This window comes from Stegodyphus dumicola, chromosome 7 (assembly GCF_044657685.1).
Source record: "Stegodyphus dumicola isolate Sdum_Otavi_A_Nest chromosome 7, ASM4465768v1".
NCBI lineage: Eukaryota > Metazoa > Arthropoda > Arachnida > Araneae > Eresidae > Stegodyphus > Stegodyphus dumicola.
This window is the reverse complement of record NC_140774.1, coordinates 104178595-104204804: the sequence shown is the minus strand read 5'-3', so window position 1 is coordinate 104204804 and position 26210 is coordinate 104178595. Positions and strand designations below refer to the sequence as shown.

At 33.0% G+C, this 26210-nt stretch overlaps 1 protein-coding gene across 6 annotated transcripts in view; it reads right to left on the bottom strand.

Annotated features, from left to right (window-relative positions):
- The window catches only part of LOC118184495 (orexin receptor type 2-like), a 590403-nt gene that overhangs the window by 380489 nt on the left and 183704 nt on the right, over nt 1–26210 (bottom strand). For all 6 annotated transcript variants that reach the window (XM_085820672.1, XM_085820676.1, XM_085820674.1 and 3 more), the window contains one exon: nt 2684–2744. The gene's annotated coding sequence lies outside the window, so the exon portion shown is untranslated. The remainder of the gene's footprint in view (nt 1–2683; nt 2745–26210) is intronic.

Genomic DNA, 26210 nt, shown 5'->3' with positions numbered 1-26210 from the left:
ATGTGGCGTTTCTTATCACTGACGCTATATTTTAATTCAAAGCTGTCCCAAGAGATTTTGCTCTCAAAACATTCTCACTTGTAAGACATGCTCTTGTATTGCCTCGATATTCAATTAAAGTATGTCTATACAATTTAATTAGACAGAAATTGCGCTTGGAATACAGGTATTTAATTAGTCCTTGGATGTTGATAAAATGTATCAGCCAAATCCAGTAATTACATATTAGTGTGTTTGATACATGAAAGGAGTCAACAGCTGTTATTCCCCTAAGCGGTGAGCTCAGATAGCCATCCGAGAATGAATACGCAATAAAGGCTTTTTAATGCATAAATGTGGAAATAATTTTGTCAGTAGTCAAAAGGCAATGAATGATTTGCTAAAAACTTTCGGATATTAAATAGATTGTAACATTAACTTAAAATAATTTCTCTATTAATGCCTTATATATCAAATTATACAATAGGAATATTTATATTAATTACAGTATGATTCACTAGTTTATGTATGTATATCTTGTGAATTTAATTATATGCTGCGTACGCCCAGCTTAATAACCCAATGAATTCCAGCCCAAACAATTACGAACAACATCTTAATAATTCTGGGTCCCTGCTACAGCGTTCTTAGGAAATGTTCCGCGCTATATTATGGAAGTAGAATGAGGTGACTAAGAAATGAGAAAGCTTTAAAAATGAATAAGTGTCAGGAAAATTTTAAAAAAATATATATTTATTTTGTTAATTTATTTTTGAGAATTTCGCATGTGGCATAAATAGACAATGCCTTTAAAGGTCTTGCATGGTGATGTATAGCTAAACTAACAGGAACTCGTCTGAAAACATTGTAATCATACACCACTCCTTTTCTTGCTTCGAATTCTTTTAAAAGAATGGTTTCCTTATTCAACCTTCTTATATTTTCTCTATAATATACAGCATGCAACATAATCAAAATACAAATAATTGCACATAAATGACTTAAAGATAACATTAAGCTAAGGATATAAACAACAGTTATGAGGGAAAAATATTTATTACATTTATGTTTTAATACTGCTACTGTTATTTTACAAATATAACATATTTCGGAAACAAATTTCTTATTACATAAAACTTCGATTTTAATCAATGTGATGGCTGCGCTTGATATACCGACGCAATCTTTTACTATTTGTCATAAAATAGTTTAAGTTAATTCTTCATTCGCGTCGTTCAAAAGCATTCAAAAATTATTAGTTTAAAAGTGTTTTAAAATCTCAAGATAAACAAAGTACAGCTTCTGTAAACACATTAAAAGTTAATGAAAAAACTCAGGAATCAAGTTGTTTGGTAGTAGAGGTTATAGTACAGAAAAGGAAAAATCATACAATTGGTGACAATCTGATAATGCCGGCATGTAAATTTACAGTGTGTGAAACGTTATAAGAAGATGTAGTAAGGAAAACTGAAAATTATTCCACTTTTGAACAATGCAGAAATTTGATGAAGCAAATATATGTCACATGATGTTGAAAATAATTTTGTAATAAATTCAAAAATTTCAATTTTTCCAACAGATTTAACCAACAAATGTTATGTTCTAGCTTTCGTAAGATTTATTATTGAGAGAAAAATTCAAGAAAATGTCCTCTGTTCTAAAACATTACTGGAGACAAGCAAGAGAGTATATATATTTAATATTTTATCTGCGTACCTGGAAGGAAACAAAACACTTTCTTAGAAGAGTTGCATTGTTATTAATATGGATGGTGCCGCTTCCATAGTTGGCTCCATTTAACGCTTTGTTACTTTCATACAAGAAAGAAAAAACTCCAATGATATTTGCACACACTCTTTTAATCACAGAGAAGTGCGAATATCAAAATCTTACAATGAATTACAAGAGGTATGGTAAAAATGATAATCTTCATTAAATGAAAGTCACTTCACTCTAGAACTTTGGAAATTCTCTGTAGAAACATGAATAAACAGCACTGAAATCTACTTTTATACATTGAAATACGATGGCTAAGTAGAGGCAGAGTTTTTAATAGGGTTTTTTAACTAAAGGAGGAAATGCATACGTTTTCAACAAGACGACAAAAAAGTTTTCACAAACTTTTTTTAGGATGAAGTATGGGTGCAAATACTAACCTATTTAGCGATATTTTCCAATGCTTGAATCAACTGAGTAAGTACTACAAGATGGCGGATAGAATACTGTGAAATACTGTGGAAGCCTGTGAAAATATGAAATTTAACGCTGATTTTCTAAATTATTACTTGTTCGGCATGTTATTGTATCTAAATCACTGAAAAAAGTTTCGAGTTTTGGAAAAGTAGGGAATGGAGGTTGATTTACGGCAATAGTGAAAGGTGTGCATGGGACAATATAGGAATAGGTACACTTATTCCTTTACAGATAATAACTTTGATACACATTTTTAAATAATTTTATGTTCATGTCACAATTGAAGATAAAAGCGAGCGCTTTAATCTCACACTCAAACTGTAAAATTTAATACTTGATAAAAATTTTATATAGTACTACTTTTTCAATATTTAGCAGCCATCGAGGTTAAAATGTTTTCTCTCAGATCATATAATTACAAAATAGCAAAGGAAAATTTATTAAAACATTTTTAGAAAATGCCGTAATGCACTGACATTTTGAAGATACTTTTAGTAAACAATGGAAATACCTTTGAGCACCCTTTCATTTGCTGCAGTCACTTTCTCAAGCCTTACGATTTGCTTCTGTGGCTAGGAAAAGGGAAAAAAAGACGTCATCAGCTATGTGCATTTTAAGATTTAATCTCAGGAATACTTAGTATTTAAGCATTATTCAGAAGTCAGAAATTTATAAATAAATAAATTTTAAAAATAAATTATTATTTTGTAAATGTGATTTAAAAAGGAGTCTAAATGGCAAACGTCAAATCATCACCGAGTAATTACAACGCATTCTGTAATGTATGTAAATATGTAACACGTAAGTGAATGTAAGTTAAGATTAGACTAGCGCTCAGTTACTGTTTATGAGTTCACACTATATTTTCGTAAACGTATTTAAGCATGTTACATACATAGACTGTAATACTTCTTTGGCGAAATGAAGCAACTCCAATGATGGAACGCAGCAATAACTTTTATTTAGCACTCAAAATGGCGACATACAAACAAGAAGAGAAAACATATTCTAACATTTTAAAAATAAATTACATTCTTCGTGCGAGAGTCGCACGAGGCACTCGAGTCTGGTTTCAAATATTGCCATTCACAAATACCTTAATGTTCATCTATTTAAATTATTTAAACTACAAGATTTTAATATTATTTAAATCTGTTACAACCTCTCCCCCAACGGAGAGACTTTTACCGATGGGAAAAGTTCTGTAAATTTCAAAAGTTTATAAGCTCAGCTTGCTCAAATGCTTAAAGAGAAAAGATAACTTCTCTCATAAGTTTCCAAATTTTCAGGCCGAAAATTTTAAGTTTTAAACAAATATTTTTACACCACATTTAAATAGGAAGAAAAAAAAATGGAGAACGTTCAAATACATGAGTTGAGTATACATTAAATAAATAAATAAATCCTGAACGTGGTTACATACACTAAGAGTTATTACATTACTTAATTCTACTCAGAACATCTACGTTCTTGTGCAAAGATCCTTTGCGATGAATGACCTTAAAATTATAAGGTTGTAATGAAAGTGCCCAGCGCATCAATCTAGAGTTACATTTGCGTTGGATTGTAGCCAGACCAAAGGATTATGATCAGTTTGAATCAAGAATTCTTGTTGACCATCCAGATAAAAATGCAGTTTCTTGATAGCGTAGATGATAGCAGCGCACTCCTTTTCAGTAGTACAATAATTCATTTCAAACTTAGTAAATTTTTTGCTTATATACAAGATAGGATGTTCACGTTGTTCATCATCTAATTGGCATAGTACCCATGCCATTGTCTGAGGCATCGGTTTGTATAATAAACCTTTTATCAAAGTCGGGAGCATACAGAATTGGTTTCTTGCATAGCAACTCTTTTAAATTTTTAAAAGCTTTGTCACATATTTCAGACCATTGTATATTTCCTTTTTTTGTTACCCCCTTCAAAGCGTCCGTGAGGGGTGAAGCAATTTCCGAAAATCTCGGTATGTACTGGCGATAATACCCTACCAGTCCTAAGAAAGCACGTACTTCTGTTTTAGTTTTAGGCGTAGGATACTCCTTTACAGCCAGGATCTTTACTTCATCCGGGGTTCGTTGTCCTTGTCCCACAACATGGCCTAGGTATCTCACTTGATCTTGTGCAAATTTACATTTTGATGGTTTTAGTCGTAAATTTGCTTTCTGTATTCTCTCTAGAACAGAAGTTAAGTTTTTAAGGTGCTCTTTCCAGTTTTCTGAGTAAATGGCAATGTCATCCAGGTATGGTACAGCGAAACCTTCGCATCCAGCCAGGACTTTAGTCATAACTTTGCTAAAAAAATATGGGGCATTTTTTAATCCAAAGGGTAAACGTAGAGGCCTGAAAGTTCCAAAACTAGTTACAAATGTTGCATATCTTTGGGCTCTTTTTGTTAACGGAATTTGCCAGTAGCCTCTAGATAAATCTAATAGGGTAATATATTTTGCTTTTGCTACAGTTTCGATACGTTCTTCAATATTAGGCAAAGGATAGTATTCAGTTTTAGTAACAGCATTGAGTTTACGATAATCAATACAAGGCCGAGGATCTTTTGATGAAGATTCTATCAAAATCATGGGAGATGTATAGTCCGATTCTCCCGGCTCTATAATTTTAATATCGAGCATTTTCTGTATTTCCCTTTTGAGAATTTCAGTCTGTCGGGGTGACAGTCTTTATGGCTTTGTTTGTATTGGTTCGTTATTTATAGCTCAATATCGTGACAAACTAAGTTTGTTAGTCCAGGATTATTTGAAAAACAACCAGAATATTTCCATAAAATCTTTCGTAAATCTTCTATTTGCTCGGATTTCAACCTTTTCTCGAGTTCATTCTCCTCTATGATGTCCGAAAAATTGAATATACTTGGATTGGAAGGTAAACGAGGAATGTCCATTTCTAAGTCTCCTTCCACTTCAATTATCATATTAATCATTTCTGGTCTTTTGTAATATGGTTTAAGCATGTTAATGTGATATACTTGATTTGGCTCATTTTGTTCCTCGAAACTTACAATATAATTGGTTTCTGAAATTTTCTGCTCTATTTTTCCAGGTCCTTTCCACTGTACTTCTAGTTTATTTTGACGATTCGTTGATAAAACAAGAACTAAATCTCCTCTAGTAAATTCTCTTTTCACTGCGTTTCGATCGTACCATGTTTTCCTCCGTTGTTGAGCTTCTTTCATGTTTTCCACGGCAAGTTCTTGGCATTTCTTCATTCGATTAATAAGTTCGAAAACGTAACTGACAACATTATTACTTTCTTCAATCGGTTCTAGCCACTGCTCATAAAGTAAAGTGACTGGCGTTCGTAGTTTTTTGCCATGAACTAATTCTGCTGGTGTGAAACCAGTGCTTTCGTGTGTGACTGCTCTGAGAGCAAAAAGAACTGATGGTAGATAATTCTCCCAATCAGAAGTCGCTCTTATGCATACGACTCTTAACACCCTTTTTAGCGTTCTATGGAATCGCTCAACGGGATTACTCTGCGGATGATACACAGAGCTTGTTACATGTTTAATTCCGAAACGCTCCAAAAATTCCTCCGTCAAAGCACTGACGAAAGAGGTCCCCTGATCTGTTTGGATCACTTTTGGGAAACCCATACGACTGAAAACCTGTAAGAAAGCATCAATCACAGATGGCGAAGAAATGTCTGTCACCGCAACAGCATCTGGATATTTGGACGACATACACAGAGCTGTAATAATATATTTTTTCCAGTCTTTGAAATAGGTAGCGGACCAACAGCATCGACATTTATTTTAGTGAATATTTCGGAAATTACTGGTACTAATGTCATTGGAGCCTTCTTTTTGTCATTTCCTTTTCCAGCGCGCTGACACGCATCACAGGTTCTTACAAAATCTTCAGTTTCTTTGTAACACCTCGTCCAGTAAAATTATCTAGCAAGTCTGTCTTTGGTCTTTTTGACACCCAAATGTCCAGAAGTTCCTTCGTGGCACATCTTTATAATTGACGGCTTGAGTTTTTCAGGTATAACGACAAGCTGTCTTTCAAAGCCCATTTTATTCGTCGTTTTTTTAACTAAAAGTTCTTTTCCTGTCAGGCTATAGTTCTCATTTTTGCATGTACCTTCTTTAACTTCTTGGATGATTTTAGACAGTTCCTTATCAGCAAGGTGAAGTTGTGCAATTTCTTCTGAGTCAATGTTTACCAGTTTCATGAGAGTTTCACCTTCCGAATTTAGCTCCGGTAAATTATCTTCTTCTTCAAAAACATCTCTGGATGCTTTATTTTCTTCCTTCATCGTTCCAAGATCTTCTCTTTGGCTATTTCTCTTTTCTTTTGAGCTCTAGTAGAGACAGCATTAACCTGGTGAGGACAACTATCAGGTTCCTTTCCTTGTTTATTCAACAGTGCAAAAGTTCGATTGCCTAATAAATACCTTCCTTTGTCGAGTTCATTTCTAATAATGGCAGCCTTAGTTATTACTCGCCCAAGATCGCAATTTAGTTCGATCTCAGCCAATGGTAAACAGGTTGGATTCAAATCTAATGGCTGTTGCACCCACACATTTTCACCTGTCAGCATTTCTGGCGTGATGTATTTGCGACAAACTATATCAATACTAGCACCTGAATCCCTTAATATAGGAATTTTATGACCATTTACGTAACCCATACTAGTATAAGGTAATAGAAATTTATCCTCTGGTTTTGCACTAATTCTGTTGAGATTAGCAGGAGATTCAGTACTATTCTTAAGTTTTGGACATTGGGGCCTTAAATGTTGATAGGACCCACACTGATAGCATTGTGGCGTTTTTCGTTTTTCATATTTATCATCTGGATGTGGAATTCTAGGTCTATGAAACAAGTTTTGTGAATTAAATCCTGATGACAATTTTTTTTCAGTTTTATTTTTATTATCTGAACTCAATTTACCTTGAGTTAGTGCATTGTATCTTTCTTTCTGCCGATCCACTACAGGCCTTTTTTGAAAGTTTCCCCAAGCGTTTTCATAGGCATCAAGTTTTTCAGCTAATTTTTTAGATGAAATCATGTCTACCCATTCATCAAGAAAATGATCTCGAATTTCAGGAGGAACTCGACGTTTAAGTTGGTCAAGCACTATCAAATATAGCAACTGATCAAAAGTCTTAACTCCTAGACCAGTCACCCATTCTTTGCAATAATTTTCTATTTCATAATTGAAATCCACCCATGTGGATTCAGTACTTTTTTGATGTTTCATAATTTTCTGCCTAAACTTTTCCGGGCATAGATTAAACCGTCTTAACAATAAATTTTTCACGTGTTCATAGTCTTTAGCTTTATCGGAGGGTTCTCTAGCTATTAACTGGGTTACTTCGTAAGGAAGTAGTTCTAGTAAATGAGATACAAATTCTTCCTTATCAATTTTAGCCCATTCTGCTTGCCTTTCAAACAATAGCAAATATAGACTGATATCTCCTTTCTTGTCATCGAATTTCTGCATAAGGTGACGCAGCTCCGTTTTCGGCCGGATCTGCCCGGTATTTTGAGACTTTGTCTCTGCTTCAAGTCTTAATCTCTCTAATTCATACTGTTCGTTCCTTCTCCGCTCTTCTGCTTCTTCCTGTCTCCTACGTTCTTCTCTTTCCTCTCTCTCTTTTTCTCTTTTCTCCCTCTCTTTCCGTTCTTCTATTATTGTGTCTAAGACTCCTTTGACGAATACCTCATCATAATCTCTACTTTCAACAATTTTCTGTTTTAAATCGACTATTTTCAAATCTTCAGTCACATGAACTCCCAGTTCAGCCGCGAGATTTTGCAAATCTTCCTTACGAGCTCTTCCCAAGTAAGACATTGTTTCTATGTTTAAAATTAACGAACACTGTGTTCTTTATATTTCCTCAAAATAGCTCAAATTAATTACTTTAATTAATTAATGCAGTCAGGAATCACGAAATTAAATGCACTCTGTTAAATGCGTATACCTCAAAAATGAAATATTTAAATTATATGAAGTTCATTCTCTCTACCGCATTAATGGTGACTAAAATAAGAATAACAACATAGAGGAATATATATATCTACTGTCTGGACAACTAAAATGAATATTAAAAATAATATCCAATACGGTAATAAAATAAGACAATTCAATATTAAAAGGAAGTAATAATCTGGTATCACTAATATTGCGTTCAGTGATGAACTAATAACATAAAGCAATTCTATATAAACATTAAGTAATAATCCGGTATCACTAATATTATGTTCAGTGATGAACTAATAAAATAAAAATACACACGATTATTCGATCTCGGTCAGTGCCTCCAAAATAATTAAGACTGTGATGCTTCTTTGGCGAAATGAAGCAACTCCAATGATGGAACGCAGCAATAACTTTTATTTAGCACTCAAAATGGCGACATACAAACAAGAAGAGAAAACATATTCTAACATTTTAAAAATAAATTACATTCTTCGTGCGAGAGTCGCACGAGGCACTCGAGTCTGGTTTCAAATATTGCCATTCACAAATACCTTAATGTTCATCTATTTAAATTATTTAAACTACAAGATTTTAATATTATTTAAATCTGTTACAAGACTCTCAACTGAAAATCCACTGCTTTGCTTACAAGCAAAAGTTTCTTGTTTTAAACGTTTTGTTTAGTTACTTTAGGAAATGAATGCTTTTAAAGATTTGAAAAGAAATTTTAATAATTTAATTGTAAATTGCAAAACATTTAAAAATTGCGCTAAAAGAGTGTAAACATTGGCTTAGCTAGATTTCTTAAATTTGATCAGCGTAAATGCTCATAAGCCAAATTTAAGAATTCGCCTTAAAGTCTTGCAAACATTTTGACAAGTTATATGTGTGGGCAGTGGAAATGAGAGTCTACAGTTCAAGAAGCTGAGTGTATTTTCTTTTCTTCTTAGCAAAGAATAAGAAAACCAGATTCGTGAAAATACAAACTTTATTATATTTTCGAGATCCTAATATCTAGATTACTTATTTTTTTACCGCAAACGAAGCCAAGGCGATGTGCCAGCCTATTGGTCAAAACATCCCACTGGCAACAGAAGGAATCTTTGAAAAAAAATTTAAAATTTTCAAGAAGTTACTGGACATTCTCCAATATCCAATTCAGACTCATCGCCAAGTCGATTTATTTTTGACACATATGGCTGTGGAATTAATGATAAAAGAGGATTCTATGTTCAGACGCGATTCTGCGTAAGCGACAGTTCTTGCGATTATTTTTGAATGCGAAGGTAATAAATCATCAATATCCCGAAGGCATCCCCTAAAACGTGCTTATAATTTTGGTTTGAAAAACATTGGTTTTAGGAGATACTGATGTACGAAATTTTTTATTCTAATGATGAGAGGCCTATTTTCATGCTGTGTTCTCTTATTTAAGAATAGCAGCAATACTGTGTACACAATTTTCGATCCATAGATTTATACATATATATATGAGACCAGTCGATTTACTTTTTTCTCACCCTTTTCCTTCTCATAATTTTTCTACTCCTCATTACCTACAAATTGATTTTAGATTATAATTATTAAAATTCCTTTTAATACATACTTAAGACACTTACATTAATTTAATTTTAAAAAATTTATCTTAATAATAATAAATTTCCACAACTTTCAAATTATTTTTATAAAAATCTAAAAGCATTTTAAATTTAAACTTTGTTTGATTTTCAATTCATAGTTTCTTTCTTTTTTCATACTTTTTTTAAATGTTCCATAATTTGTTTTGCTCTTCAACTCTTTTTCTTCACGTTTTAAACCATTTTACTTGCATAATAAAATTTCAGAATTTAATGACTGTATTTACATTCTGCCATGTTAATTTTTCAGTTTTGAAGGCTGCATCTTACTGCTCGACTAGTAAGTTCTTGATTTTTATTTTTATTTTCCACTTTGTGAAACTGCCCTCCACTACTAACTCATTTTAATAATTCACAATAGTATTTTTGACGGTCTCGTGGTGCATTGGTAAAGAGATTATGGAACAACTTTTTCTTTTTCATATTTCATCCGATTTTTACTTAATTGATACAATTTAATATTTAATAAAGTCTTTCTCTCAGTTTTAAGTCTATTGTATTTTAAAATATTTCCCATTGTAGGTTATAAGCAAGCATTTAATTTTTTAATATGATTTTTCCAATTTTTTCCCGATTTGTAAAGAAATCCATTTGCGAAAAAAATTATCTTAAAAATTTCTTATTTACTTTACTTTTAAATAAATAACCTTTAAAAGTATATTAATTTCGTTTCCTTTTATTTTGACTTAAAAATGTTTATTTGCCTTTTTATTTGCAATAATTGTTACTTTTTATTTGCAACAGTTTTATAGCAGTTTTGTATTTTCTTTGGTTCCTCATTTATAAAAAATATAATTTAGCCATCTGCTTTTTATTTGCCCAGTAATTTTTCCTGGTTTCTAATTTCAAGAATTCTATTTTTATACTATTTACTTTACCGCTTTATTTGCTTACTATCACTTTGGAGCTTTGAGTTAATTTTTAAAAATATTTATACTTTATTTTATTGCATTCTGTAATGGTGTTATGAAAACATTTTTAATTATACCTTAGGTTATTATTCTAAATTATTTTTTGCTCGTTTTCTTTTTTTGCTTTTTTCTTTGCACTTGCTTTTAAATTATTTCATAAACTTATAATCATCCAGATATAATTCAGAATTGTAGCTCTATTGATTCGGCTGCTCCTTGAAAAAAGCCAAAGAATTTTGAGCTGTTTATTACACTAATTTTATTATGTCGTTTTATAAAAATAGTTTGTGTTTCAGTTTTCAGTTTTGATATATGTTTTTTCCTGTTACACTGTGAGCCACCAATTTTGATTTAATTATTATTTGTTGATTAAATACGCCACTAAATGAAATGCCTGGATGTCTGTAATATCTGCTGCGTTTCTAAAAGTCACTCGTCTATCTGATATACCAAATTTTCCAATTTGGCATTACTTTATAACTGACGGGGTTTGATAACTAGACCATGATTTATCTTCAAAAGAAATAATTCTTTCACAGCAAAATACTGCTATCTCTTTGGGGAATGGGAAGCCGGGCACTCTCTCTTAATATCTCATGCAATCATTATTGATGTCTTGCCTCGACATCGGCTTTAAACAGAAATAACTTATCAGAGATGGAACCTCAGTTCTGTTTATCTTATGTTCTGTTCTGTTTATCGGAGTCTTTGCTTAGATTATAATACTGTTTTAAAAATGTAACAAATAAAAACATAAGTATCAGATTTGTCATTAAGTCATATAAAGAGTTATAAATCTCTGTGCAAGCAAGTCCATATAAACTTGACGAACTTGTACCTCCCCCTTCGCCAACGTTTTGATTGTATCACTCGATAGAATGTTATATGCATAAATATCACTTCATAATGTGATGCTTTAAATTCTATAGATTTCTTGTTAATATATGTATAACTATTAAAAAGTTCACTTTAAAGGAATTTAGATAAATTTAAATTATCGCTGCATCAAATTTATCCAATATAAATCAGTAATAAACAGAAGGAAAAGATTTATCCATTATTAAGTAACTTTCGAATTTTTCGGAAACGAAGGGAGATTAAAATAAAATTTACCTCCAAAATCTATACAGGATTTAGGAGGAAATTCATATTACATTAGTACCTGAAAATACCTTTAAAGTAGAACAATGTGTGCAAAAGTCTGACAATTATTCGTATTTTACTTTTAAGCTTCATACATTGTTATGCCGACTATAATGAAACAATCTGATAATATAAAATTTTGAATACCTTTTTAATACATATTTGGTTTTCATACTCTGAAAATATTCTTAAGAACTATATGCAATAAAAGCTTATAAATCTTATAAGAAAAAAGAAAATTTTGGAATAGTTAAGAAACAAATGTTTTTGGATATTTATCAGAAGCTACTTTCATTGATTTGCATAACAATGCTTTACTTTATAAACTTGTAACTACCTAAAAATAACTGCAAATAGTCTGCTTTAACTATATAACACTTTAAGTTTTACCTTGTAAAGTACTTTCTACATTCAGAATAAATGATGCATAATCCTGTCCTGGTCATTACTGAATTTAAACGCTAACATTTTTAGCATTTTAAGTGTAGTTTGTATAAAACGTTGACGTTACGTGAAAATGCTATTATAAAACATAGATTATGAACGTCATAATTAACTTAAACTACATTAAGCAGGCAGACTTAAAATTTATGTATTTCTGAAAACCTGGAAGATTTACTATTCGCACTGAAAAGAGAAATTTTCTTCAGATTTGCATCCTTTTATCGTTTTGAATTCTGGCAACGCGTTCATGCAATATAACGTGTAGTAAGCCTTGTTAAACAAGGCCCGAATCCTGGCAAGTCTTCACAGTGAATTAATTCTAGTAATTCCAGAGTAAGTAATAGGTCGCAAACATTGCGTTTGGATAATATATCGGATGCAGTAGAGCAATGATCTCAATCTGTTGGCGCCCGAAGAAATTTTACGCGGCCCGTGAATATATTTCATTTACGGATTTGTTGCAAATACGGTATTGCAAATATTTCAAGAGTTTAGTTATTTCAGGTCTACGTTTACAATATTAAATTATCATTAAAAAGGAAAGTGGATAATGCACCATGAAATCTATAAATGAAGTTAATGAATTTACATTAATAATTATCTTTACATCTGCATATAGCGTATACATTTATTTTATTATATTTTATATACGTGTTTAACGTACTTGCTAAATAAAGGACAAATTCGATCACCAATTGACGAGGTCAACATGTATATCAGTCAGAGATGTTCCTAGTCCAGAAAGCAAGATAATAGTCCTTATGTTATTGGCATACGGCCAGCAAACTTGTTTTGGCAAATTTTGGCGCAATGGGTGTCAAAATGTTTTAAATCCCCCGCAGTGTTCTTTGAATGGGCTGCGGAACTCATAAATGCACATTGGTATGTCAGCCGAGGGAAGGGCTTCAAGTACAGACTAAAGAGTTTCTACAGATTTTGAAACAATGAATCATTGAAAGCTGATAATTACATTTTATTTCGCAGAATTCAACATATATTTGTTCATATTTCTTTCAACCAGGTAGTGAAATGTTCACAATTACGTATATTTGATTTATTTTGCACTGGAAGTTCCCACAACGAATCCCCTACGTTTTAATAATTTTGTAGAATAAGTTGCTCGGCAAAACGTTTTCATGCACCTTATTTTAAGAATGACAATGAAACTGAGGCAAAGATCACGTGACAAGTCATAATGTGCTCATGATAGCTCAATGGCTCGTTCTAGAATCGTCCCCTTCGGTTGCGATACCGATGTGCCTTTATGAGTAAAGCAAAGGGTACGGGAGTAGCAAAATTAGTTTCCAATGACCTGGGACATTTGCTGAGTGGGTGGTACTAAATTATACGCAAACGAGAATTTGGCTTAATTTTTTAAAATTCATGACCCTAGAAATAACTAAATAACGTACTCAGATCATCAGTAGTAAAGAATTACAGCAACATTTTTATTTTCGAAAATGTCAAAGAGCAATATAAAAAAGCAGCAAGAAATTTGGCTCTTAAAAGTTGTTTTTGTTAACGAAAACGTATAGCAGGACACCAGAAATATATGCCGGAGAAGTCAGTTGTGTTTCTGAATATAATTCCTTATCTATTTTCCAGTCTGGCCTAGTTTCTCTGGATTTCCACTTTCGTGATCTTCTAAAACGATGCAAGAAATGTCGTCAATTTGTCTCTAATCCATATGTTTGAAAATCTGTTGAAAAATGAATTGGAAAGCAACTTGCTACCTCTTACGTGAAGAGTATTCATAAAATTAGTGGCACATAAATCTGCTATTACACATTTATACGCTCTGTTCTAGGGATATCATTTTCCTGCATTATCAAGAGCATTATCTTATATATGTTACATAATTGTGTTGTTGATATTTTAAAACCCTACAGTTTGTTTTAACAATTTATTCAGTTATATTTTCATAATCCTTAAATATAATTAAAAACATAAAAACGCATTTAAAATTGAGATACATATATATATATAAGTAAAAAAGAGGGCAATTTGTAGAGACAGTAGATTATTTGGAAACAGGTGAGATGAAAAACGAGCAACGCCTTCGGCGGGACTCGAACCACGGACCTCTCGAATACGCATCGAGCGTTCTAACCACTGCACTACGAAGGCGAGAGGAATATCTCATAAATTAATATATATAGAAGCAAGAAAAGGTCAATTATACGGAATTAATATCCTTTTGTAGCATTTATATCTTGAAGAATAAATTCAAGTAATAGCAATCTTATGATTATTTTAAAAATTTACTTAAACATTTTAATTTCTATAAAACTTTTTATTTTGATCGATTTATTCTATTTTATGTAATTTTAACTATTTTAAATTAATTCTTTCAAATTTAACTCTTATAAACTAATTTTGTTTTCTATCCAGTTATAATTCAGAAACATTTTCTGTTTAAAATTCTTTCGCCTACTCCTTGAAAAGACCAGACAGTTTTATATTATTATTATTTATTTTGTGATTTTGCTTTATTATATTATTTTATTTTTATTTCAAGTTGTGGTAGAAATGATTTTGAAATATATTATACTATTTTATATGTTAACAAATTTAATATTATAGAAGGATATTAATTCTGGGTTATTTCTCTCCTTCTTAATTACGTAACTCGTTTCGCAGCACGCATATATATACATATGCACAGCTAGTTTAGTAATAGTTGTTTGTATACGGGCTCTGAATGAACTAAATTTGTTATAATATATAACAAAGAAGAAGTATTTTTAATACTGGCTTGTCAACAGAAAATTTCCACCTCAGTAAATCGTCCACATATTTCATTTCATTTTTTTAGTTTGTTCTCACAACTTAAAGTTTCGTAAAAGAGCAAGAAGTATGTTCTCTCACATCCCTTTCTTTGAAATTTGAATCCTTTTTTTTTTGAGTATGATATAGATTTTTATAAAAAATGACTAAATCTTCAAAGATCTTATTACTTTGAGTCAAGAGTGAAATATCGAATTCGAATCTCAGCGAAACTTTCTGCCTTTTTTGAAATTTCCATCAAATATGCCGACCAAATAGCTGCTATGTGTTTCCTTCTGATATATTTTCGAGATACTATTTATCTAAATTTCGATTTTACTTGAAATTTCATCAGGGGTATTAAAGATAAATATTTTACTCTATATCTTTTCATAATACACTGCGTTATTACTTTCACAATATTCGTGTTAATTATTTTAGATTTCGTAATATTTATTTTTGAAAAAAAAAAACTGCCATTTAAATTAATGCAATGCATATTTATACACTGACTCAGAGTATAATATGGGGTATAATATTTCAGATCTTTAACGGTTCCTAAAATTCTGCCTTCAATAAAAAAACTCCGAAGCTCCAAAACCTATTTCTGCATTTTCAGTTTATCTGCTAGACCTACTAAATTTATTTCATCTAATCACAGTAATTTTAATATTTCTTTTACAGTACATACGCAATTTAATTTTTGGTACTTAACTAGGAACGGCACCATTTTAGTTAAAACTGAATTGTTTTGTTGGCCTGGCAAAGAGAAATTTTTGTTTCTGACAGCTGAAATTCATTTTCATCTAGTAGATGACTCTGTGTAGGTCAATCGCTTGTCGGTTTATGTTGATGGACAAAATTTCTGAAGCTTTCTGAAACAAATTAGCCAGTTAGAAGATTTTGTTTAAACTACCTTCGTGTCACTGTCCAAAAAAAAAAAAAAGGGAAACAAAATGTCATTAGGAACTTTCAAATACATCACCGGTGCCGATTTTGGATGAGGGTAAAAATCCGCTAAATTCTTTCAACCCTCTGACGTATATAAATGTCGCGTAGAATATTTATATGACGTCTTAAAGAAATGTATACATGCATCTTGAAACATGTATATGAAATTAAGGCAATATATTAAAAGTATATAGTGCCAGGGGATTTTAATATTACAATCAAGGAAATACCTCTCTCTCTAAAAGCTGTTTTAAGAAATTTGCGCTTTCTTAGCCAAGCCCCTTGCCGATCAGAGTGTTAATTTCCAAGCGTACTCCACAAAGGACTCTACTAAACTCTCAGTCGTACTGCTACTTCATCAAGCATTCATATTTTCTGACAGCACTTCCATCTCAGTCTTCATCTACACTTATGAGGTAATATATAAAAGTTTTCCATCTCCACTTTCAGATATTGAACCTATGGAGACATTAGCTTCATTTTCGAAGCTAGAAACATGAAAAATTAGCAAAAATCTGGCCTTGATGTTAATTTCAGACCTTCTGACTGCCAGCCAGACGTGTTTCGAATTACACCCCAAAGGCATGGGATATGGCGAAAGAACGTTCCTTGCATTCTCCCGCACTTAAAGAACGATTGGGGAGGAGGGAACCCAATTCAAAATATTCAAGTGGTAACGAATTATCATCTACGACATTTTAATTTTTGTGGTATTTATTGTTTCATGTAGTATTTTTTGAAGCTCGGAAACATAAAGAACCAAAGTAGCCTTCGCGGGGATCTGAACTTTCGTATTGCTAGATGGCCGTACCTCATATTACATCTGTGTTTCTCAACCATTTTTGCCTGAAGCGTCCTTTCACCATTGTTAGACAATCATCTTTCTTCCTTTTCAAAACTCTAAAAATACGTATACATTTATTTAAATTATAGTATTCTGAATATGTTTTATAAATTAAACAAGGAAAAGCATAAACTATGTTGATAAATACCAAAACTGTAATAAAAGTTTATATTTATAAGCTAAAACTGATTATTTTAATTGGTAAATAAAAGACTGACATCATCCCCTTCTGAAACTTTAGACATCCCACATAGGAAGGATTTCGCCCCAAGTAACACGATGACGGCGTAACGTAGCAATCACGTCTCCCATGTTGTTCCAAAGTCGTCGCATTATGTCGTCTTTAAAGTTGCCCAGATGTACAAGAAGTGCCACGCTTTTGAGATCGCGAAGATGTTGATTTCACATCTTCTTCTTACGCATAGATGTCGCTTTCAGGTTTTTGCTAATTACATTTTCTAGTCCATTTTACTGGACCATTGGGAGGGGGTGTATTAAAATATTATTTAGTATTTTAATTCAAAGTTTTTCTAAATTCTGACATATATCTACTTGTTATTTGTAACATCTGAATAAAGTTCATATTTAATATAGATCGGAGTATTTTAATAAACTGTTAATTAGGTAAGAATTATTTATAAAGTAAAGAAATTATATAAAAGCTTCAGATATGTTCAGATCTTTCAGCATACACTATAATTGAGCTAATAATATAAGCATCATTATAAATAACTGTTTATTGCTTGATTTTAATTATCTCTGCACAAAAAAATCTTATTAAGTTTAGAAAACGGATTTCGCATGAGTCCCCTTTGTTTCAACAATATTGTTACGAAATGCCGAGCTGCGGTACGATAGTTTCGCGGCAAAGCGGGTTTAGGGTTGCCAGAAAGTGACAAGGAAAGACAGGGTTGCCAGATTTGGTGTGAAATCGCTCACTTGCGAACATTTGGCGACAAACATGGCGATATGCTATAGACGGAGCGAGAACATTCTAGAACGAATTCTTAACAGCTTTCCCGAGCATGTTCTCGAAGGCAGGTCAAAACATATACATATATATATCCTGTCTGTAAGCGGAATAGGAGAGTATGTTGAGCTCAATAGTAGTACTTTGAGTTCAGAAATTAGCTTGAGAGCGACGGAACCGAGGCGGAAGCTGTAGTTTAGTGCTTTCCATGAAGCTGTCTTCACTGTTATAGCCTGATAGCCTGAAGGTTGTGTTGTTGATTGTTTCAAGGTGTTTGTCAGAGTTTTTCGACGAATGTAAAGCGTCTTTGTAAGAGTCCTCAGTCAAATGCTGTCATCAATCATTTAAAATCCACAAACTCGCAGAACGCAACAATATGTTACGAAATAAAAATTCTGTAAATTAATACATATGTTAAATTTGAATTTTTGTCTACATATTATCAGTTCTTCATAGACTTTGTCAACAATTTCTAACCACACATTCGGCATCCAGGAGGTTCGGTTAAGCATGGCCAACCGCTAAGACGAGCGTCGATGACCGATATTTGTTGTTATGCCCAAGAAGGAGTAGACTGCAACTATTTCAGATTGCAAAAATTTCAGATATCCGACTGCCGGGCGGTACATCGCCAAGGCATCATTAAGGATTCCAATTATATCACCAAGGCACGTGTTAAAGGATTAGAAAATTGCTCACAAAACGAATGGGATTCAAAAGGCCTGGTCTATACGTATTCCTTAAATATTATGCATCTTGTCTAAACAAATATGGTGTCGTCTGCCCTATTCTGCTTTAACATTTGTCCTGTAAAAATTTTTCATGAGTACATGGAACATTCTGAATGACTTCTTGAATTCTTATAACAACCTTTCTTTTATTTGCGCTAAATCGCCCTTCCGCCATTGCGTATTTGGATTCAGATCATTTAATCTTAAAGCTAAATTTTTTAGTAAATATTACGAGGGTAAAAAGCATTCTTTATTAATACATTTAGTAACTCGGTTAATGTAAAGAATATTTCCATTTGGCTCAATATTTAATACACTAGAACAAGAAGCTCCATTAAACCTTGTGCGTTCATGGATTCTTATGAGTAAACAGAATATCTTCATCAACAACTGGAATTATTTCATTTGCGGCCTAGGACACTCTTATGATTAACTGTGCGCAATTGAATCATATTCGACTCTTATTAAACCTTTCCCATTTGAGTCATTTATTTTGAAGGGCACTGCAATTTCCTTAACAGAGCGTGACTTATTTAATACTAACTTGCGTGACTCGGAAAATAATCCAACACGAAGATTAAGTTTTCTATTTCTTTTGACGAAATAAGATTACTTTCTTGAGTATTTCCACTTTTCTGATTTCCTTTTGCTCATGTGCAAACATGTCATGTACCGTCTCTGTTATTTGAACCAAATATGGATGTTTCCTCTCAGAATCTACTTTAATCGCACGTTGTCATTAATGAATATTTTGGAAAAGCAGCTGAAAAAAGTTGCGAATTTTGATATACATTTCAGAACAACGAAACTCAAATAAGTAAAGTAATAATTATTCCTTTGTTTACAATACTACAGTAGTAATTACTCTTTTGTTATCTCAATTACAGTATATTATTAATTTCTTTGTTATCTTAATTTCAGTGCATTTGTAATTACTCCTTTGTTATCTCAATAATACGTTTTTGAAGAGAGTAATGCTGATTGTTTGCTTTATAGGTCTTTTGCTTCAACGGTCTTTTAACTGTTAATAATTTGCATCATCGTTAGTCCTTTTTATAAGCACTCTTTTATTTAGTTTACTCACAACAGTGTTTCTCTGGGGTTGGAATTTTTGTCATTGATTTTTAATTTACTTTCTGATAAGATATCGAGCTCAAATTTTGTACATACGTTATTGCTCGAAGACAATGCAATCTGCTGTAGAGATGTTTTCCAAATTCGCTTTAGAATTTTTTATCTAATATTCAAACGATTTTTCGCCAATGTCTTCATTAAACAAACCAATTAAGCAAATTAGAAATTTCAGGAAATAAGATTAAAATGAATTATTATCATTCGAGGATCTGACGGTGAAATGAAAAACCCTTGCGCTATTCGTTTCTGCTAACCAAAATTGCACAACCTATTAATTTTTGTTTTAGGTTTACATTAAAGCCTTGTACACAGAGCCGTAGCTCCTGGTATTGACCTTGCCGCAAGAGACAGTAAGAGACCTTATATTTTTTTATAAAGTCTGTTGATCAATGAATCATCATTGCAAGGCCTGTCTTACTGTGGATGGAATAAATTTTCTTTAAAACTGGAAACATAGGCAGAACCGTGCCTACACGCCTGAGGCAAAGAACTTAATTTAAGGCCTATATGCAATACAAACCTTTTTTTAACTAATTTTTCTAACATCTATAAATTTTGTGAAATTAAATAGATTAAAAAAATCGATAATTAGAGAGTTTTATCCTGAAATATTTAAAAGTAAATATCATTCTGCGATTAATTTTTTATACTAAAGAAAGATTTAACATCCCTTTGCCCACAAAAAATGGAACAACGCTTGGATCAATTCTATAGCTCTTAGTTTCCTTACTATCCTTACACTAACTATATGTATAGGAATAGTTCCTCACTATTCCTATACATACAGTGTAAGAATGAATAAAGCAACTTGGAATGGGCATAGAAAACGTAAAATATGATTCTAGTAAATGTCGACTACTTACAAGAATGCATTAGAGGTACGGAAAATATTGCGCATTTCTGGAGGCAAATTTTGATTGATATAGAGATTAAGAGTCAAGAAGACAGCAACAAGACTAGATTGTTTGCTTCACTGCATTGTTTATGCATTCTGCATGAACGCGGTTAACTCGAAAAACCTCTCTGCAAGATCGGCATCTTTACTTCTTTTAGCGATTTAAAAGCAGCAACATGTTATTAAAATTCAAAATTAACTAGTAGTGCTTAGGAAGCTCGATTGCCACTCCTTATAGCCCAGATTTAGATTCAAATGATTAATATCCATTTCCCGAAGTAAAATCTGGCTTTCTGGTTAAAAAGGATGATGATATCGTAGATAGAACTGTTATTGAATATTTTGAGGGCAAACGTTCAAATTACTAACAAAGCATTTCTGTATGTTTTATTGTCCGGACCTCTAGCATACTCAGGTAGCTTAAATGGCTACATGTTTCAGTGGCCGCCAACTAGTATAGTAGCTAGTGTGGCTGACTGTCGTACCGACAGAGTCGGGCTAGAATCCCTGGGAAGGCATGGATGTCTGTAAGCGTAAAGTGTCTGTGCGGCAAGTGAACACTTAAAATACACGGCAAGCCAAAAGTGCACTCAAGAGGTTGGTCGTAGAAGACGAGAATTGGAAAATCCTCTAACCGTTCGCCTTAGTGCGGCAAGACTATACCTGTACGACTAATGATATCTCGCCTAATTCTTTCGCATGCTCTTCAGACAAAATGTTTTGAGTCTGCATGCCAGTACAAAGAAACATATTTACGAATTTATGAATTACACTGTACGAAAGAATTATTGAATTAATTTAATAATTTCCTTATTAGTTGCGAAAATTACAGACATAAATAACATAAAACGTTTCCACAAAGTTGAGATTTCGAAGGTTATCATATGAGATGCTATTTTTAATGAGAGTAAATTTTTAGGAAACTTACGCAATACGTTATTAACATAAAATTGACGCAATATTATGTAATACTAGGCAAGCCTTCCTTGATACAGTATATATACTTCAAATTAAATTTAGGAGAATCTAAAGAGAACGCCATTATGTATGTATCCAGTTTTCGGTTTGAACACCCAATAAAAACTTGACACTTTGGGAAGTTTTATTCAGTCAGATGGAACGAAACAGGATTGGATTGGATTATTTAATTATGGCAAAGCACATCTGCCTAAAGGGAGGAATGCATATCTGCGCAAAGGGAGGGATGCCTTCGTGGAGGACTTTCTAAGGGAAACTGTCTAGTATATACGTTACACATGGGGAAAACCACGAAAACGCCCATACAGCCAGCCCGTTCGCGGGATTCGAACCTCGGACCGAACTACCAGTGTTCAGCGTCCTTACCGCTCGGCCGCTGGTGGGCTGGAACGAAATAGAAAATGCATGGTAAAATCTCTGAACGAAAAACCAACAGACACAATCAAAGGTTGGAAGACATAAAGCATGAAAATCGTATAACAAAGCCATATGAATATTCAGTAAAACAGAATGAATATGGGAGGTGAAAGAGCAACGCTGTTCCATGTGTACGTAACAATGAAAACATTTTTGCATCAAAAATGAACAGATTTGTATAATTTCAATCATGCCTTGAAGCTGTGGGCTCAGCAGCCGAGTGGTAAAGTCGCTGAACACTGGTAATTAATTCTTTTCGAGATTCAAATCACGGCGAACGGGCTCTCTGCATGAGCATTTTCGCGATTTCCTTTATGTGTAAGTGTATATGTGACAATTTGCGTTAGAAAGTTCTTTACGAAGCCACCCTTTCCATTAGCTAGATAACCCTCGAATGTTTTGTCATAATTAAGAAATCAAATCGAATTTGGTGCTATGTGTTTGTTCATAAGAATGCTCAACAGAAATAAATCCAAAAAATTTAAAACTCCAAATGTTTCATCAAATTCTCCACTTGTCAGAGATCTGCACTTATCACCAATTTTATCAGAAACGTTTTAGCCACTTTAGTCGTCAGTTTCGATAAATTTCAAAATTTGAAGCTGTTACTAAGGTGTAAATAGTTACGAGCATAAAATCTTTCATTTTTAAAATATTATAAAATAAGCATGTCAATAAGGAATAAAATGTAAATATGAAATATTTAATCTAATTTTTAAAAGTAAATACAAGTTTGGAGTAAAAACAATACAGGGCTACAAATATTAATGCATTTCTGTGGAGCTGCGTGAAAGAAGATAAAATGTAAGTTATTCGGGTAATTTTATATTACTGAAAACTTACATTCACATTTTTTAACCTAAGCTCAACAGTATTTAGGATCCTTAATATGCTAGACATTTCTAAAAGTAAGCCGAAAAACGAAAACCAAGTCCTTCCAAATAAATGAACTATTCATATTTTCTTCATAATCCTTTCCGGATATGTTAACATCATTACTGCCAAAACTTTTGGCAAACGTATATTGAAGTACCGTTTAAGCTATCTCCAGTGAATCTCTAACCGCATTTGATGTTAGTTAGTAGTTTTATGAGAAGGAGAAGATTCATGATGATAAAAAGATCAGTCATTGGAAGAAATTATTTTTTATGTTATATATTGGTTTAATAGCAAGTTATAAAAATATAACTTTTGCATTTTTTCTTCAACATTTTAAACATAATATTTATATAACTTACTTACACTAGTTATGTCTCTGTAAAATAAACTTTTAGTGTGGAGAAAATGTAACACTATACTAACCTGAATATTAGATGACTGGCATATAAAACCGCACTTCATTTTTAACATAATTTTCACAGACTATGAAAATCATATGTAACTGTTCGCAGTCTTCTTTAGGACGTACTATGTTTAAAACAAAAACGCGGTATACATTTAGAAGCACTCAGTTTTCATTTCTACTTAGACCTGTCTCTCCGACCTAATGTTTACTTAGGCCTGTCTCTCCGACCTAATGACACAACGATTTACTCAAACTGACCTCTCTCCCAGATGCTCCTCAAATTCGTTTAAGTGTTCCTTTATGCTAAGATCTTACATTGAAACTCCCCTAATATCCATATGGTTTTCCACCCAGCCGGTATAATGTTTAGTGACGCTGATTGCCGTATCGATGGGGACGGGTACAAATCCCAGAGAAGGTATGGACGTTTTTTAGCGTATAGAGTCTGTGTGACAAAGGAAGACTCAAAATACACGACCAACCAAAAGTCTTCCCAATAGGTAGCTGGTAGGAGAACCTTTCGGTGTAAATTTTTCAAACCTGGGACGAACCTGCGCAGTTAATGGTGTGGTACCATTCTTATACGACCACTCTTGAGAATTCGATGTCCCGCCTATTTCTTTTATTTTTAATTGTACCTCTATCCATAGTATTTTATTCAACAACAATGTCCTGTCATGATTGTCCTCTTTTTGACTTTTCCTTTGTATATAGCTTTTCGCTAAAAGACTTCCAGGCGCTTGGGCAGGCCACAATTATTCCTTAGACATGATATTTTAACCGTCTGTGCACTCAGTGTTTTTGTACTGGCATGTGAAGCTTTATAAAAATTGAGCGATGTTCTATATTTCGTATATATTACTTTATATTATATTTTTTTCAGTGGCCATTGTGGCCTTTGGGGCGATGAAAAAGCGGACTTACTTGCAAAAAAAGGTACCAGGTTACTACAACATCGTAATAAAGCTATTTCTTACTGAAGGATAAAACTGTCTTTAAAAAGTTTATTTACGTCTAATATCTTACGAGATCTTCAGACTCGTGCAGCCTTAAAAGATGGAGAACGATTTATCATCTTAAGCTGAAAAACAAAATCAAACTTAATTTCTTCTTTATTTATTATTTTGAAAAACATGACATGAAATGGGTATTTTAATAAGAGGATATCTCTTAAGCGAAAAAACAATAAGGCGCTCTGGAAAGGAATTACGCTAAGCTTGAGTAATTCTTCGCGAACGAAAGTACGACATACCATTAACGTCTAGACTTCAATTCTTTTTTCCATTCACTTTGCATAGTTTTCTTCTATAGTATATTATGTAATGTATGATGTAACTGTGAACGCGGAGACGGAATGATGCCACTTTTATATAGGAAGGACATTTATCACATTCCTCCGCACTTACACTAGAAATAATTTTCTTTGCTTAGTATTTGGCATTCTTCCCAAATGCGTTTGCCCGTTGTTTCTTTGGTGACAATTTAGCTCAAGGTAATCGAATGTTTGCATCACTAGGTTGCCTTCATCATTATAATTATTTTTAAAGATTATTACATACCAAATACACTTTTGACAGTTATTAAATGAAAGTTAAAATATGCTTATGAAATACATGAAAATAAAAATTTATAAATGATTAGCTGGAATTAAATTCCAGAACAAATATATTATTCGCCAGGAAAAAGTAGTAGCGAACACATTGACACCTAATTTCCTAGGAATTTCATGTGTTTAATATTTTCCCACGGTGAGCAGAAAATAAATTAAGAGTGAGGAAAATTAGAACATTACGCTATACATGAAACAGAAAAATTAATTTAAAATTATAAATAAGCATTTTCTATAGTAAACAAATATTCTTACTTAAGTAGCATTCCGCTGTTAAAATAACTTAATTACTTTTCATCTTTTTATCAGTTGCAAAATTGTTCAGATTGTCCCAAAATTCAGCTTTAAATTCATTTTGTCACCTTTCAGTAAAATTCATTGTTCCATTGTTTAAGATTCCATCTCTAAATTTAATTATTCGCGAAATAAACCAGTAACAGTTCAATATATATTAAGGAATCATTCTTGCACTTACATTTGCGAGTGATGCTAATATAAAAGAATTTAATAGTAATAGCCTGAAGACTCGGAACGAGCATCTCCGAAATTGTATGACTCGTAGGTTGTTCACGATCTGCCGTTGTTAGTATTTATACAAAGCGGATACATGATGGTGAAACCACTAGTAGACGTTAAGGTGTTGGACGTCCACGCGTCATCAAAGAAAAAGGATGTTTGATACTGTCCCGCTTCGTACAGCAAAATTGGCACCAGAAAGTGTCTCAGCTGACAGCCCACTACAATGCAAGGTCACTCCAAGTGCAAGTGTTTCGGAACAGACAGTTTAGAAGACACTTTGTTGGATATAGGACTACGCAGTAGACCTCCCATTCGTGCGCCACTGTTGACCAAGCATCATTTCAGCTATGCCTACAGTAGGCCTGGGAAGATCGAGACAGGACCAAGGATAAGTAGAAGACAGTTGTCTGGTCGGATGAATCACGATTTCTCATTCATTAGTTAATGGTCGTGTCAGGGTACACCGTCTTTCAGGCGAACTGTTGCCTCCCCAGGCTGATGCTTGCGGTATTATGTTTCGGGGGAACATTCTCGTGGACGGCCCTCGGACCGTTAGTTGTGGTAGAAGAGAAAGATTGTGGATCATTTGCACCCTTACATGGCATTTGTCCTCCCAACTGGAAATGAACTCTTTCAGAAGAACAGAGCTCCATGTCACAAGCCTCGAATTTTATTGAATATTTCGAGGAGCATAAGGAGGAATTCCAATTAATGATCTGGCCACCTAACTCAGCGGATCTGAACCCGATAGAGAACATTTTTGATGTCATGAAGCTGCATCTCAGAACTAAAACACTACCATGTCGGAATATTTCTTCAGTCATCTACCAAGAATTTGTGGCAGCCATGTCAAGGCGAG